The 12,636-nt window shown below is 46.7% G+C and overlaps 5 long non-coding RNA genes across 5 annotated transcripts in view; 1 reads left to right on the top strand and 4 right to left on the bottom strand.

Moving 5' to 3' along the window:
• Positions 1 to 12,636, top strand: part of LOC133183057 (uncharacterized) — a 275,276-nt gene that overhangs the window by 57,774 nt on the left and 204,866 nt on the right. The window lies entirely within an intron of this gene.
• On the bottom strand, positions 6 to 636 carry LOC133183912 (uncharacterized). Its single transcript, XR_009720769.1, has 3 exons — positions 330 to 636; positions 146 to 221; positions 6 to 40 (listed from the first exon to the last, which is right to left on the bottom strand). It is a non-coding gene; the product is annotated as an uncharacterized LOC133183912 (long non-coding RNA).
• Positions 724 to 1,176, bottom strand: LOC133183911 (uncharacterized). Its single transcript, XR_009720768.1, has 3 exons — positions 1,102 to 1,176; positions 897 to 961; positions 724 to 796 (listed from the first exon to the last, which is right to left on the bottom strand). It is a non-coding gene; the product is annotated as an uncharacterized LOC133183911 (long non-coding RNA).
• Positions 3,118 to 4,050, bottom strand: LOC133183910 (uncharacterized). Its single transcript, XR_009720767.1, has 4 exons — positions 3,986 to 4,050; positions 3,762 to 3,859; positions 3,557 to 3,621; positions 3,118 to 3,456 (listed from the first exon to the last, which is right to left on the bottom strand). It is a non-coding gene; the product is annotated as an uncharacterized LOC133183910 (long non-coding RNA).
• On the bottom strand, positions 6,462 to 7,108 carry LOC133183909 (uncharacterized). The gene is made up of 4 exons (XR_009720766.1): positions 6,999 to 7,108; positions 6,815 to 6,890; positions 6,645 to 6,709; positions 6,462 to 6,518 (listed from the first exon to the last, which is right to left on the bottom strand). It is a non-coding gene; the product is annotated as an uncharacterized LOC133183909 (long non-coding RNA).

The raw sequence follows: 12,636 nt of genomic DNA, 5'->3' as shown, positions 1-12,636 counted from the left end.
TCACAGCGCTTGGGATAGAGGGCTGCATCACACGGCATCTCTACAGTAGAAGGACAAGAAGCTAAGAGAGGTCACAGTCTTCATCAAGTGATTTGAGGAAATAAAAATCAACACAGTTAATACAGATTTAAGACATGCATCTTACCCTCTCTTAGATGTGCGGTCGCAGTCGATCCCTGCTCCCCAGAATGCTGCTGTACGTCTCAGTGGGATCGACGCTCCTGAAAACACAGAAAGTCAGGAGGTCAAAGGAGTCCTTTAGCTGCTCTGATCAAGTTTTAATGCAAAACAGGGATCATGAAGTGCTACAAAAGTTGCCTGTTACTCACCGCTTTGGCCAATGTTGGCCGCTAGACATAGCTGGGCAATGGGTCCTCTTCATCTGTTGGCTGGGCGGCTGGGTCCTTTCGCGTCGTCCCTTGTCCGAGTCCCTGGAAATATACAACTGAGAAGAGATTAGTCAAAATTCAAAACAATGAAACAAAACACAGAAATTCAACGACATTACAACAAAATCAGTTGAAAAAGACATTAGCAGATGAAGACAGTTAGATCAGGAAAGGGCATAAAGGGGGCTTAAGGGGAAGGGGGGATGGTTAGTTATGTTAGATTAGGGGAAGTGCTTAGGAGACAGAAAAGAGAACGAAGGAAATAAATTCAAAAAGCTTCTCTATTAGGCTTCCTGGTTGCGGAATAGGATCCTGGCTGCTGCAACTTCTGCTGGGCTCGGCTGGGCTCGGCTGGGCTCGGCTGGGCTCCGCTGGGCTGTGCTGGGCTCTGCTGCTTGTTGTGCATCCTGTCAATTGGAAGTCAAGAGGTCAAAGGCTGATACGGTCAACAGCAATTGGCAAGGAAAAGATCATGAAAAGCTGCAAGAAGTAGAGTGTGAATCTTACCTCCTCTTCTCTACTTGACTGCGGTTGGGATCCGTCCGGGTCAGCATGAACCTCCTCTTCGGCGGCTTACAATGCAAAACCAAGACATCAAAACAACTTCGTAGAGTTATCGAAATTTCAGCGAGTGCAAAGAGCAAAGTTAAAATCTCCTAAACACACAGTAATGAAAGTGAACAGAGTGCAAGATGTGCACACTGCGTCTTACCTGCACGTCAGGGATTGATTGCAGTCCATCACAGAACTGCGGCCCGCAGGTGACGGTCTGCTCTTCTTCCACACAAGCAGACCAGTCCAACCCAGTACCTGTTAACAAAGATGTCTACAGGTTAACACCAAATGAGGAATAGTCAAACAGGTGTGCTAAGACTAATGAAGAGAGTGGAAATGGAGAAAGTCCACAGAGTGCGAGGCGTGCACAATGTAACTTACCACCCTTGGGTTGGCAGTCTCCTCTTCACAGCGCTGGGGATAGAGGGCTGCATCACACGGCATCTGTACAGTAGAAGGACAAGACGTTAAGAGAGGTCACAGTCTTCATCAAGTGATTTGAGGAAATAAAAATCAACACAGTTAATACAGATTTAAGACATGCATCTTACCCTCTCTTAGATGTGCGGTCGCAGTCGATCCCTGCTCCCCAGAATGCTGCTGTACGTCTCAGTGGGATCGACGCTCCTGAAAACACAGAAAGTCAGGAGGTCAAAGGAGTCCTTTAGCTGCTCTGATCAAGTTTTAATGCAAAACAGGGATCATGAAGTGCTACAAAAGTTGCCTGTTACTCACCGCTTTGGCCAATGTTGGCCGCTAGACATAGCTGGGCAATGGGTCCTCTTCATCTGTTGGCTGGGCGGCTGGGTCCTTTCGCGTCGTCCCTTGTCCGAGTCCCTGGAAATATACAACTGAGAAGAGATTAGTCAAAATTCAAAACAATGAAACAAAACACAGAAATTCAACGACATTACAACAAAATCAGTTGAAAAAGACATTAGCAGATGAAGACAGTTAGATCAGGAAAGGGCATAAAGGGGGCTTAAGGGGAAGGGGGGATGGTTAGTTATGTTAGATTAGGGGAAGTGCTTAGGAGACAGAAAAGAGACAGAAGGAAATAAATTCAAAAAGCTTCTCTATTAGGCTTCCTGGTTGCGGAATAGGATCCTGGCTGCTGCAACTTCTGCTGGGCTCGGCTGGGCTCGGCTGGGCTGTGCTGGGCTCTGCTGCTTGTTGTGCATCCTGTCAATTGGAAGTCAAGAGGTCAAAGGCTGATACGGTCAACAGCAATTGGCAAGGAAAAGATCATGAAAAGCTGCAAGAAGTAGAGTGTGAATCTTACCTCCTCTTCTCTACTTGACTGCGGTTGGGATCCGTCCGGGACAGCATGAACCTCCTCTTCGGCGGCTTACAATGCAAAACCAAGACATCAAAACAACTTCGTAGAGTTATCGAAATTTCAGCGAGTGCAAAGAGCAAAGTTAAAATCTCCTAAACACACAGTAATGAAAGTGAACAGAGTGCAAGATGTGCACACTGCGTCTTACCTGCACGTCAGGGATTGATTGCAGTCCATCACAGAACTGCGGCCCGCAGGTGACGGTCTGCTCTTCTTCCACACAAGCAGACCAGTCCAACCCAGTACCTGTTAACAAAGATGTCTACAGGTTAACACCAAATGAGGAATAGTCAAACAGGTGTGCTAAGACTAATGAAGAGAGTGGAAATGGAGAAAGTCCACAGAGTGCGAGGCGTGCACAATGTAACTTACCATCCTTGGGTTGGCAGTCTCCTCTTCACAGCGCTGGGAATAGAGGGCTGCATCACACGGCATCTGTACAGTAGAAGGACAAGACGTTAAGAGAGGTCACAGTCTTCATCAAGTGATTTGAGGAAATAAAAATCAACACAGTTAATACAGATTTAAGACATGCATCTTACCCTCTCTTAGATGTGCGGTCGCAGTCGATCCCTGCTCCCCAGAATGCTGCTGTACGTCTCAGTGGGATCGACGCTCCTGAAAACACAGAAAGTCAGGAGGTCAAAGGAGTCCTTTAGCTGCTCTGATCAAGTTTTAATGCAAAGCAGGGATCATGAAGTGCTACAAAAGTTGCCTGTTACTCACCGCTTTGGCCAATGTTGGCCGCTAGACATAGCTGGGCAATGGGTCCTCTTCATCTGTTGGCTGGGCGGCTGGGTCCTTTCGCGTCGTCCCTTGTCTGAGTCCCTGGAAATATACAACTGAGAAGAGATTAGTCAAAATTCAAAACAATGAAACAAAACACAGAAATTCAACGACATTACAACAAAATCAGTTGAAAAAGACATTAGCAGATGAAGACAGTTAGATCAGGAAAGGGCATAAAGGGGGCTTAAGGGGAAGGGGGGATGGTTAGTTATGTTAGATTAGGGGAAGTGCTTAGGAGACAGAAAAGAGACAGAAGGAAATAAATTCAAAAAGCTTCTCTATTAGGCTTCCTGGTTGCGGAATAGGATCCTGGCTGCTGCAACTTCTGCTGGGCTCGGCTGGGCTCCGCTGGGCTGTGCTGGGCTCTGCTGCTTGTTGTGCATCCTGTCAATTGGAAGTCAAGAGGTCAAAGGCTGATACGGTCAACAGCAATTGGCAAGGAATAGATCATGAAAAGCTGCAAGAAGTAGAGTGTGAATCTTACCTCCTCTTCTCTACTTGACTGCGGTTGGGATCCGTCCGGGTCAGCATGAACCTCCTCTTCGGCGGCTTACAATGCAAAACCAAGACATCAAAACAACTTCGTAGAGTTATCGAAATTTCAGCGAGTGCAAAGAGCAAAGTTAAAATCTCCTAAACACACAGTAATGAAAGTGAACAGAGTGCAAGATGTGCACACTGCGTCTTACCTGCACGTCAGGGATTGATTGCAGTCCATCACAGAACTGCGGCCCGCAGGTGACGGTCTGCTCTTCTTCCACACAAGCAGACCAGTCCAACCCAGTACCTGTTAACAAAGATGTCTACAGGTTAACACCAAATGAGGAATAGTCAAACAGGTGTGCTAAGACTAATGAAGAGAGTGGAAATGGAGAAAGTCCACAGAGTGCGAGGCGTGCACAATGTAACTTACCATCCTTGGGTTGGCAGTCTCCTCTTCACAGCGCTGGGGATAGAGGGCTGCATCACACGGCATCTGTACAGTAGAAGGACAAGACGTTAAGAGAGGTCACAGTCTTCATCAAGTGATTTGAGGAGATAAAAATCAACACAGTTAATACAGATTTAAGACATGCATCTTACCCTCTCTTAGATGTGCGGTCGCAGTCGATCCCTGCTCCCCAGAATGCTGCTGTACGTCTCAGTGGGATCGACGCTCCTGAAAACACAGAAAGTCAGGAGGTCAAAGGAGTCCTTTAGCTGCTCTGATCAAGTTTTAATGCAAAACAGGGATCATGAAGTGCTACAAAAGTTGCCTGTTACTCACCGCTTTGGCCAATGTTGGCCGCTAGACATAGCTGGGCAATGGGTCCTCTTCATCTGTTGGCTGGGCGGCTGGGTCCTTTTGCGTCGTCCCTTGTCCGAGTCCCTGGAAATATAAAACTGAGAAGAGATGAGTCAAAATTCAAAACAATGAAACAAAACACAGAAATTCAACGACATTACAACAAAATCAGTTGAAAAAGACATTAGCAGATGAAGACAGTTAGATCAGGAAAGGGCATAAAGGGGGCTTAAGGGGAAGGGGGGATGGTTAGTTATGTTAGATTAGGGGAAGTGCTTAGGAGACAGAAAAGAGACAGAAGGAAATAAATTCAAAAAGCTTCTCTATTAGGCTTCCTGGTTGCGGAATAGGATCCTGGCTGCTGCAACTTCTGCTGGGCTCGGCTGGGCTCCGCTGGGCTGTGCTGGGCTCTGCTGCTTGTTGTGCATCCTGTCAATTGGAAGTCAAGAGGTCAAAGGCTGATACGGTCAACAGCAATTGGCAAGGAATAGATCATGAAAAGCTGCAAGAAGTAGAGTGTGAATCTTACCTCCTCTTCTAGCTACTTGACTGCGGTTGGGATCCGTCCGGGTCAGCATGCACCTCCTCTTCGGCTAACAATGCAAAACCAAGACATCAAAACAACTTCGTAGAGTTATCGAAATTTCAGCGAGTGCAAAGAGCAAAGTTAAAATCTCCTAAACACACAGTAATGAAAGTGAACAGAGTGCAAGATGTGCACACTGCGTCTTACCTGCACGTCAGGGATTGATTGCAGTCCATCACAGAACTGCGGCCCGCAGGTGACGGTCTGCTCTTCTTCCACACAAGCAGACCAGTCCAACCCAGTACCTGTTAACAAAGATGTCTACAGGTTAACACCAAATGAGGAATAGTCAAACAGGTGTGCTAAGACTAATGAAGAGAGTGGAAATGGAGAAAGTCCACAGAGTGCGAGGCGTGCACAATGTAACTTACCACCCTTGGGTTGGCAGTCTCCTCTTCACAGCGCTGGGGATAGAGGGCTGCATCACACGGCATCTGTACAGTAGAAGGACAAGACGTTAAGAGAGGTCACAGTCTTCATCAAGTGATTTGAGGAAATAAAAATCAACACAGTTAATACAGATTTAAGACATGCATCTTACCCTCTCTTAGATGTGCGGTCGCAGTCGATCCCTGCTCCCCAGAATGCTGCTGTACGTCTCAGTGGGATCGACGCTCCTGAAAACACAGAAAGTCAGGAGGTCAAAGGAGTCCTTTAGCTGCTCTGATCAAGTTTTAATGCAAAACAGGGATCATGAAGTGCTACAAAAGTTGCCTGTTACTCACCGCTTTGGCCAATGTTGGCCGCTAGACATAGCTGGGCAATGGGTCCTCTTCATCTGTTGGCTGGGCGGCTGGGTCCTTTCGCGTCGTCCCTTGTCCGAGTCCCTGGAAATATACAACTGAGAAGAGATTAGTCAAAATTCAAAACAATGAAACAAAACACAGAAATTCAACGACATTACAACAAAATCAGTTGAAAAAGACATTAGCAGATGAAGACAGTTAGATCAGGAAAGGGCATAAAGGGGGCTTAAGGGGAAGGGGGGATGGTTAGTTATGTTAGATTAGGGGAAGTGCTTAGGAGACAGAAAAGAGACAGAAGGAAATAAATTCAAAAAGCTTCTCTATTAGGCTTCCTGGTTGCGGAATAGGATCCTGGCTGCTGCAACTTCTGCTGGGCTCGGCTGGGCTCGGCTGGGCTGTGCTGGGCTCTGCTGCTTGTTGTGCATCCTGTCAATTGGAAGTCAAGAGGTCAAAGACTGATACGGTCAACAGCAATTGGCAAGGAAAAGATCATGAAAAGCTGCAAGAAGTAGAGTGTGAATCTTACCTCCTCTTCTCTACTTGACTGCGGTTGGGATCCGTCCGGGACAGCATGAACCTCCTCTTCGGCGGCTTACAATGCAAAACCAAGACATCAAAACAACTTCGTAGAGTTATCGAAATTTCAGCGAGTGCAAAGAGCAAAGTTAAAATCTCCTAAACACACAGTAATGAAAGTGAACAGAGTGCAAGATGTGCACACTGCGTCTTACCTGCACGTCAGGGATTGATTGCAGTCCATCACAGAACTGCGGCCCGCAGGTGACGGTCTGCTCTTCTTCCACACAAGCAGACCAGTCCAACCCAGTACCTGTTAACAAAGATGTCTACAGGTTAACACCAAATGAGGAATAGTCAAACAGGTGTGCTAAGACTAATGAAGAGAGTGGAAATGGAGAAAGTCCACAGAGTGCGAGGCGTGCACAATGTAACTTACCATCCTTGGGTTGGCAGTCTCCTCTTCACAGCGCTGGGGATAGAGGGCTGCATCACACGGCATCTCTACAGTAGAAAGGCAAGACGTTAAGAGAGGTCACAGTCTTCATCAAGTGATTTGAGGAAATAAAAATCAACACAGTTAATACAGATTTAAGACATGCATCTTACCCTCTCTTAGATGTGCGGTCGCAGTCGATCCCTGCTCCCCAGAATGCTGCTGTACGTCTCAGTGGGATCGACGCTCCTGAAAACACAGAAAGTCAGGAGGTCAAAGGAGTCCTTTAGCTGCTCTGATCAAGTTTTAATGCAAAACAGGGATCATGAAGTGCTACAAAAGTTGCCTGTTACTCACCGCTTTGGCCAATGTTGGCCGCTAGACATAGCTGGGCAATGGGTCCTCTTCATCTGTTGGCTGGGCGGCTGGGTCCTTTCGCGTCGTCCCTTGTCCGAGTCCCTGGAAATATACAACTGAGAAGAGATGAGTCAAAATTCAAAACAATGAAACAAAACACAGAAATTCAACGACATTACAACAAAATCAGTTGAAAAAGACATTAGCAGATGAAGACAGTTAGATCAGGAAAGGGCATAAAGGGGGCTTAAGGGGAAGGGGGGATGGTTAGTTATGTTAGATTAGGGGAAGTGCTTAGGAGACAGAAAAGAGACAGAAGGAAATAAATTCAAAAAGCTTCTCTATTAGGCTTCCTGGTTGCGGAATAGGATCCTGGCTGCTGCAACTTCTGCTGGGCTCGGCTGGGCTCCGCTGGGCTGTGCTGGGCTCTGCTGCTTGTTGTGCATCCTGTCAATTGGAAGTCAAGAGGTCAAAGGCTGATACGGTCAACAGCAATTGGCAAGGAATAGATCATGAAAAGCTGCAAGAAGTAGAGTGTGAATCTTACCTCCTCTTCTAGCTACTTGACTGCGGTTGGGATCCGTCCGGGTCAGCATGCACCTCCTCTTCGGCTAACAATGCAAAACCAAGACATCAAAACAACTTCGTAGAGTTATCGAAATTTCAGCGAGTGCAAAGAGCAAAGTTAAAATCTCCTAAACACACAGTAATGAAAGTGAACAGAGTGCAAGATGTGCACACTGCGTCTTACCTGCACGTCAGGGATTGATTGCAGTCCATCACAGAACTGCGGCCCGCAGGTGACGGTCTGCTCTTCTTCCACACAAGCAGACCAGTCCAACCCAGTACCTGTTAACAAAGATGTCTACAGGTTAACACCAAATGAGGAATAGTCAAACAGGTGTGCTAAGACTAATGAAGAGAGTGGAAATGGAGAAAGTCCACAGAGTGCGAGGCGTGCACAATGTAACTTACCATCCTTGGGTTGGCAGTCTCCTCTTCACAGCGCTGGGGATAGAGGGCTGCATCACACGGCATCTGTACAGTAGAAGGACAAGACGTTAAGAGAGGTCACAGTCTTCATCAAGTGATTTGAGGAAATAAAAATCAACACAGTTAATACAGATTTAAGACATGCATCTTACCCTCTCTTAGATGTGCGGTCGCAGTCGATCCCTGCTCCCCAGAATGCTGCTGTACGTCTCAGTGGGATCGACGCTCCTGAAAACACAGAAAGTCAGGAGGTCAAAGGAGTCCTTTAGCTGCTCTGATCAAGTTTTAATGCAAAACAGGGATCATGAAGTGCTACAAAAGTTGCCTGTTACTCACCGCTTTGGCCAATGTTGGCCGCTAGACATAGCTGGGCAATGGGTCCTCTTCATCTGTTGGCTGGGCGGCTGGGTCCTTTCGCGTCGTCCCTTGTCCGAGTCCCTGGAAATATAAAACTGAGAAGAGATGAGTCAAAATTCAAAACAATGAAACAAAACACAGAAATTCAACGACATTACAACAAAATCAGTTGAAAAAGACATTAGCAGATGAAGACAGTTAGATCAGGAAAGGGCATAAAGGGGGCTTAAGGGGAAGGGGGGATGGTTAGTTATGTTAGATTAGGGGAAGTGCTTAGGAGACAGAAAAGAGACAGAAGGAAATAAATTCAAAAAGCTTCTCTATTAGGCTTCCTGGTTGCGGAATAGGATCCTGGCTGCTGCAACTTCTGCTGGGCTCGGCTGGGCTCCGCTGGGCTGTGCTGGGCTCTGCTGCTTGTTGTGCATCCTGTCAATTGGAAGTCAAGAGGTCAAAGGCTGATACGGTCAACAGCAATTGGCAAGGAATAGATCATGAAAAGCTGCAAGAAGTAGAGTGTGAATCTTACCTCCTCTTCTAGCTACTTGACTGCGGTTGGGATCCGTCCGGGTCAGCATGCACCTCCTCTTCGGCTAACAATGCAAAACCAAGACATCAAAACAACTTCGTAGAGTTATCGAAATTTCAGCGAGTGCAAAGAGCAAAGTTAAAATCTCCTAAACACACAGTAATGAAAGTGAACAGAGTGCAAGATGTGCACACTGCGTCTTACCTGCACGTCAGGGATTGATTGCAGTCCATCACAGAACTGCGGCCCGCAGGTGACGGTCTGCTCTTCTTCCACACAAGCAGACCAGTCCAACCCAGTACCTGTTAACAAAGATGTCTACAGGTTAACACCAAATGAGGAATAGTCAAACAGGTGTGCTAAGACTAATGAAGAGAGTGGAAATGGAGAAAGTCCACAGAGTGCGAGGCGTGCACAATGTAACTTACCATCCTTGGGTTGGCAGTCTCCTCTTCACAGCGCTGGGGATAGAGGGCTGCATCACACGGCATCTGTACAGTAGAAGGACAAGACGTTAAGAGAGGTCACAGTCTTCATCAAGTGATTTGAGGAAATAAAAATCAACACAGTTAATACAGATTTAAGACATGCATCTTACCCTCTCTTAGATGTGCGGTCGCAGTCGATCCCTGCTCCCCAGAATGCTGCTGTACGTCTCAGTGGGATCGACGCTCCTGAAAACACAGAAAGTCAGGAGGTCAAAGGAGTCCTTTAGCTGCTCTGATCAAGTTTTAATGCAAAACAGGGATCATGAAGTGCTACAAAAGTTGCCTGTTACTCACCGCTTTGGCCAATGTTGGCCGCTAGACATAGCTGGGCAATGGGTCCTCTTCATCTGTTGGCTGGGCGGCTGGGTCCTTTCGCGTCGTCCCTTGTCCGAGTCCCTGGAAATATACAACTGAGAAGAGATTAGTCAAAATTCAAAACAATGAAACAAAACACAGAAATTCAACGACATTACAACAAAATCAGTTGAAAAAGACATTAGCAGATGAAGACAGTTAGATCAGGAAAGGGCATAAAGGGGGCATAAGGGGAAGGGGGGATGGTTAGTTATGTTAGATTAGGGGAAGTGCTTAGGAGACAGAAAAGAGACAGAAGGAAATAAATTCAAAAAGCTTCTCTATTAGGCTTCCTGGTTGCGGAATAGGATCCTGGCTGCTGCAACTTCTGCTGGGCTCGGCTGGGCTCCGCTGGGCTGTGCTGGGCTCTGCTGCTTGTTGTGCATCCTGTCAATTGGAAGTCAAGAGGTCAAAGGCTGATACGGTCAACAGCAATTGGCAAGGAATAGATCATGAAAAGCTGCAAGAAGTAGAGTGTGAATCTTACCTCCTCTTCTAGCTACTTGACTGCGGTTGGGATCCGTCCGGGTCAGCATGCACCTCCTCTTCGGCGGCTTACAATGCAAAACCAAGACATCAAAACAACTTCGTAGAGTTATCGAAATTTCAGCGAGTGCAAAGAGCAAAGTTAAAATCTCCTAAACACACAGTAATGAAAGTGAACAGAGTGCAAGATGTGCACACTGCGTCTTACCTGCACGTCAGGGATTGATTGCAGTCCATCACAGAACTGCGGCCCGCAGGTGACGGTCTGCTCTTCTTCCACACAAGCAGACCAGTCCAACCCAGTACCTGTTAACAAAGATGTCTACAGGTTAACACCAAATGAGGAATAGTCAAACAGGTGTGCTAAGACTAATGAAGAGAGTGGAAATGGAGAAAGTCCACAGAGTGCGAGGCGTGCACAATGTAACTTACCATCCTTGGGTTGGCAGTCTCCTCTTCACAGCGCTGGGGATAGAGGGCTGCATCACACGGCATCTGTACAGTAGAAGGACAAGACGTTAAGAGAGGTCACAGTCTTCATCAAGTGATTTGAGGAAATAAAAATCAACACAGTTAATACAGATTTAAGACATGCATCTTACCCTCTCTTAGATGTGCGGTCGCAGTCGATCCCTGCTCCCCAGAATGCTGCTGTACGTCTCAGTGGGATCGACGCTCCTGAAAACACAGAAAGTCAGGAGGTCAAAGGAGTCCTTTAGCTGCTCTGATCAAGTTTTAATGCAAAACAGGGATCATGAAGTGCTACAAAAGTTGCCTGTTACTCACCGCTTTGGCCAATGTTGGCCGCTAGACATAGCTGGGCAATGGGTCCTCTTCATCTGTTGGCTGGGCGGCTGGGTCCTTTCGCGTCGTCCCTTGTCCGAGTCCCTGGAAATATACAACTGAGAAGAGATTAGTCAAAATTCAAAACAATGAAACAAAACACAGAAATTCAACGACATTACAACAAAATCAGTTGAAAAAGACATTAGCAGATGAAGACAGTTAGATCAGGAAAGGGCATAAAGGGGGCATAAGGGGAAGGGGGGATGGTTAGTTATGTTAGATTAGAGGAAGTGCTTAGGAGACAGAAAAGAGACAGAAGGAAATAAATTCAAAAAGCTTCTCTATTAGGCTTCCTGGTTGCGGAATAGGATCCTGGCTGCTGCAACTTCTGCTGGGCTCGGCTGGGCTCCGCTGGGCTGTGTTGGGCTCTGCTGCTTGTTGTGCATCCTGTCAATTGGAAGTCAAGAGGTCAAAGGCTGATACGGTCAACAGCAATTGGCAAGGAAAAGATCATGAAAAGCTGCAAGAAGTAGAGTGTGAATCTTACCTCCTCTTCTAGCTACTTGACTGCGGTTGGGATCCGTCCGGGTCAGCATGAACCTCCTCTTCGGCGGCTTACAATGCAAAACCAAGACATCAAAACAACTTCGTAGAGTTATCGAAATTTCAGCGAGTGCAAAGAGCAAAGTTAAAATCTCCTAAACACACAGTAATGAAAGTGAACAGAGTGCAAGATGTGCACACTGCGTCTTACCTGCACATCAGGGATTGATTGCAGTCCATCACAGAACTGCGGCCCGCAAGTGACGGTCTGCTCTTCTTCCACACAAGCAGACCAGTCCAACCCAGTACCTGTTAACAAAGATGTCTACAGGTTAACACCAAATGAGGAATAGTCAAACAGGTGTGCTAAGACTAATGAAGAGAGTGGAAATGGAGAAAGTCCACAGAGTGCGAGGCGTGCACAATGTAACTTACCATCCTTGGGTTGGCAGTCTCCTCTTCACAGCGCTGGGGATAGAGGGCTGCATCACACGGCATCTGTACAGTAGAAGGACAAGACGTTAAGAGAGGTCACAGTCTTCATCAAGTGATTTGAGGAAATAAAAATCAACACAGTTAATACAGATTTAAGACATGCATCTTACCCTCTCTTAGATGTGCGGTCGCAGTCGATCCCTGCTCCCCAGAATGCTGCTGTACGTCTCAGTGGGATCGACGCTCCTGAAAACACAGAAAGTCAGGAGGTCAAAGGAGTCCTTTAGCTGCTCTGATCAAGTTTTAATGCAAAACAGGGATCATGAAGTGCTACAAAAGTTGCCTGTTACTCACCGCTTTGGCCAATGTTGGCCGCTAGACATAGCTGGGCAATGGGTCCTCTTCATCTGTTGGCTGGGCGGCTGGGTCCTTTCGCGTCGTCCCTTGTCTGAGTCCCTGGAAATATACAACTGAGAAGAGATTAGTCAAAATTCGAAACAATGAAACAAAACACAGAAATTCAACGACATTACAACAAAATCAGTTGAAAAAGACATTAGCAGATGAAGACAGTTAGATCAGGAAAGGGCATAAAGGGGGCTTAAGGGGAAGGGGGATGGTTAGTTATGTTAGATTAGGGGAAGTGCTTAGGAGACAGAAAAGAGACAGA

Source organism: Saccostrea echinata, unplaced genomic scaffold (assembly GCF_033153115.1).
Source record: "Saccostrea echinata isolate AGI-Se365-2 ecotype Australia unplaced genomic scaffold, CSIRO_AGI_Sech_v1 ptg000009l, whole genome shotgun sequence".
Classification (NCBI taxonomy): Eukaryota; Metazoa; Mollusca; class Bivalvia; order Ostreida; family Ostreidae; genus Saccostrea; species Saccostrea echinata.
Note: the sequence above shows the minus strand (reverse complement) of the source record. Positions and strands in the feature narration are given on the sequence as shown.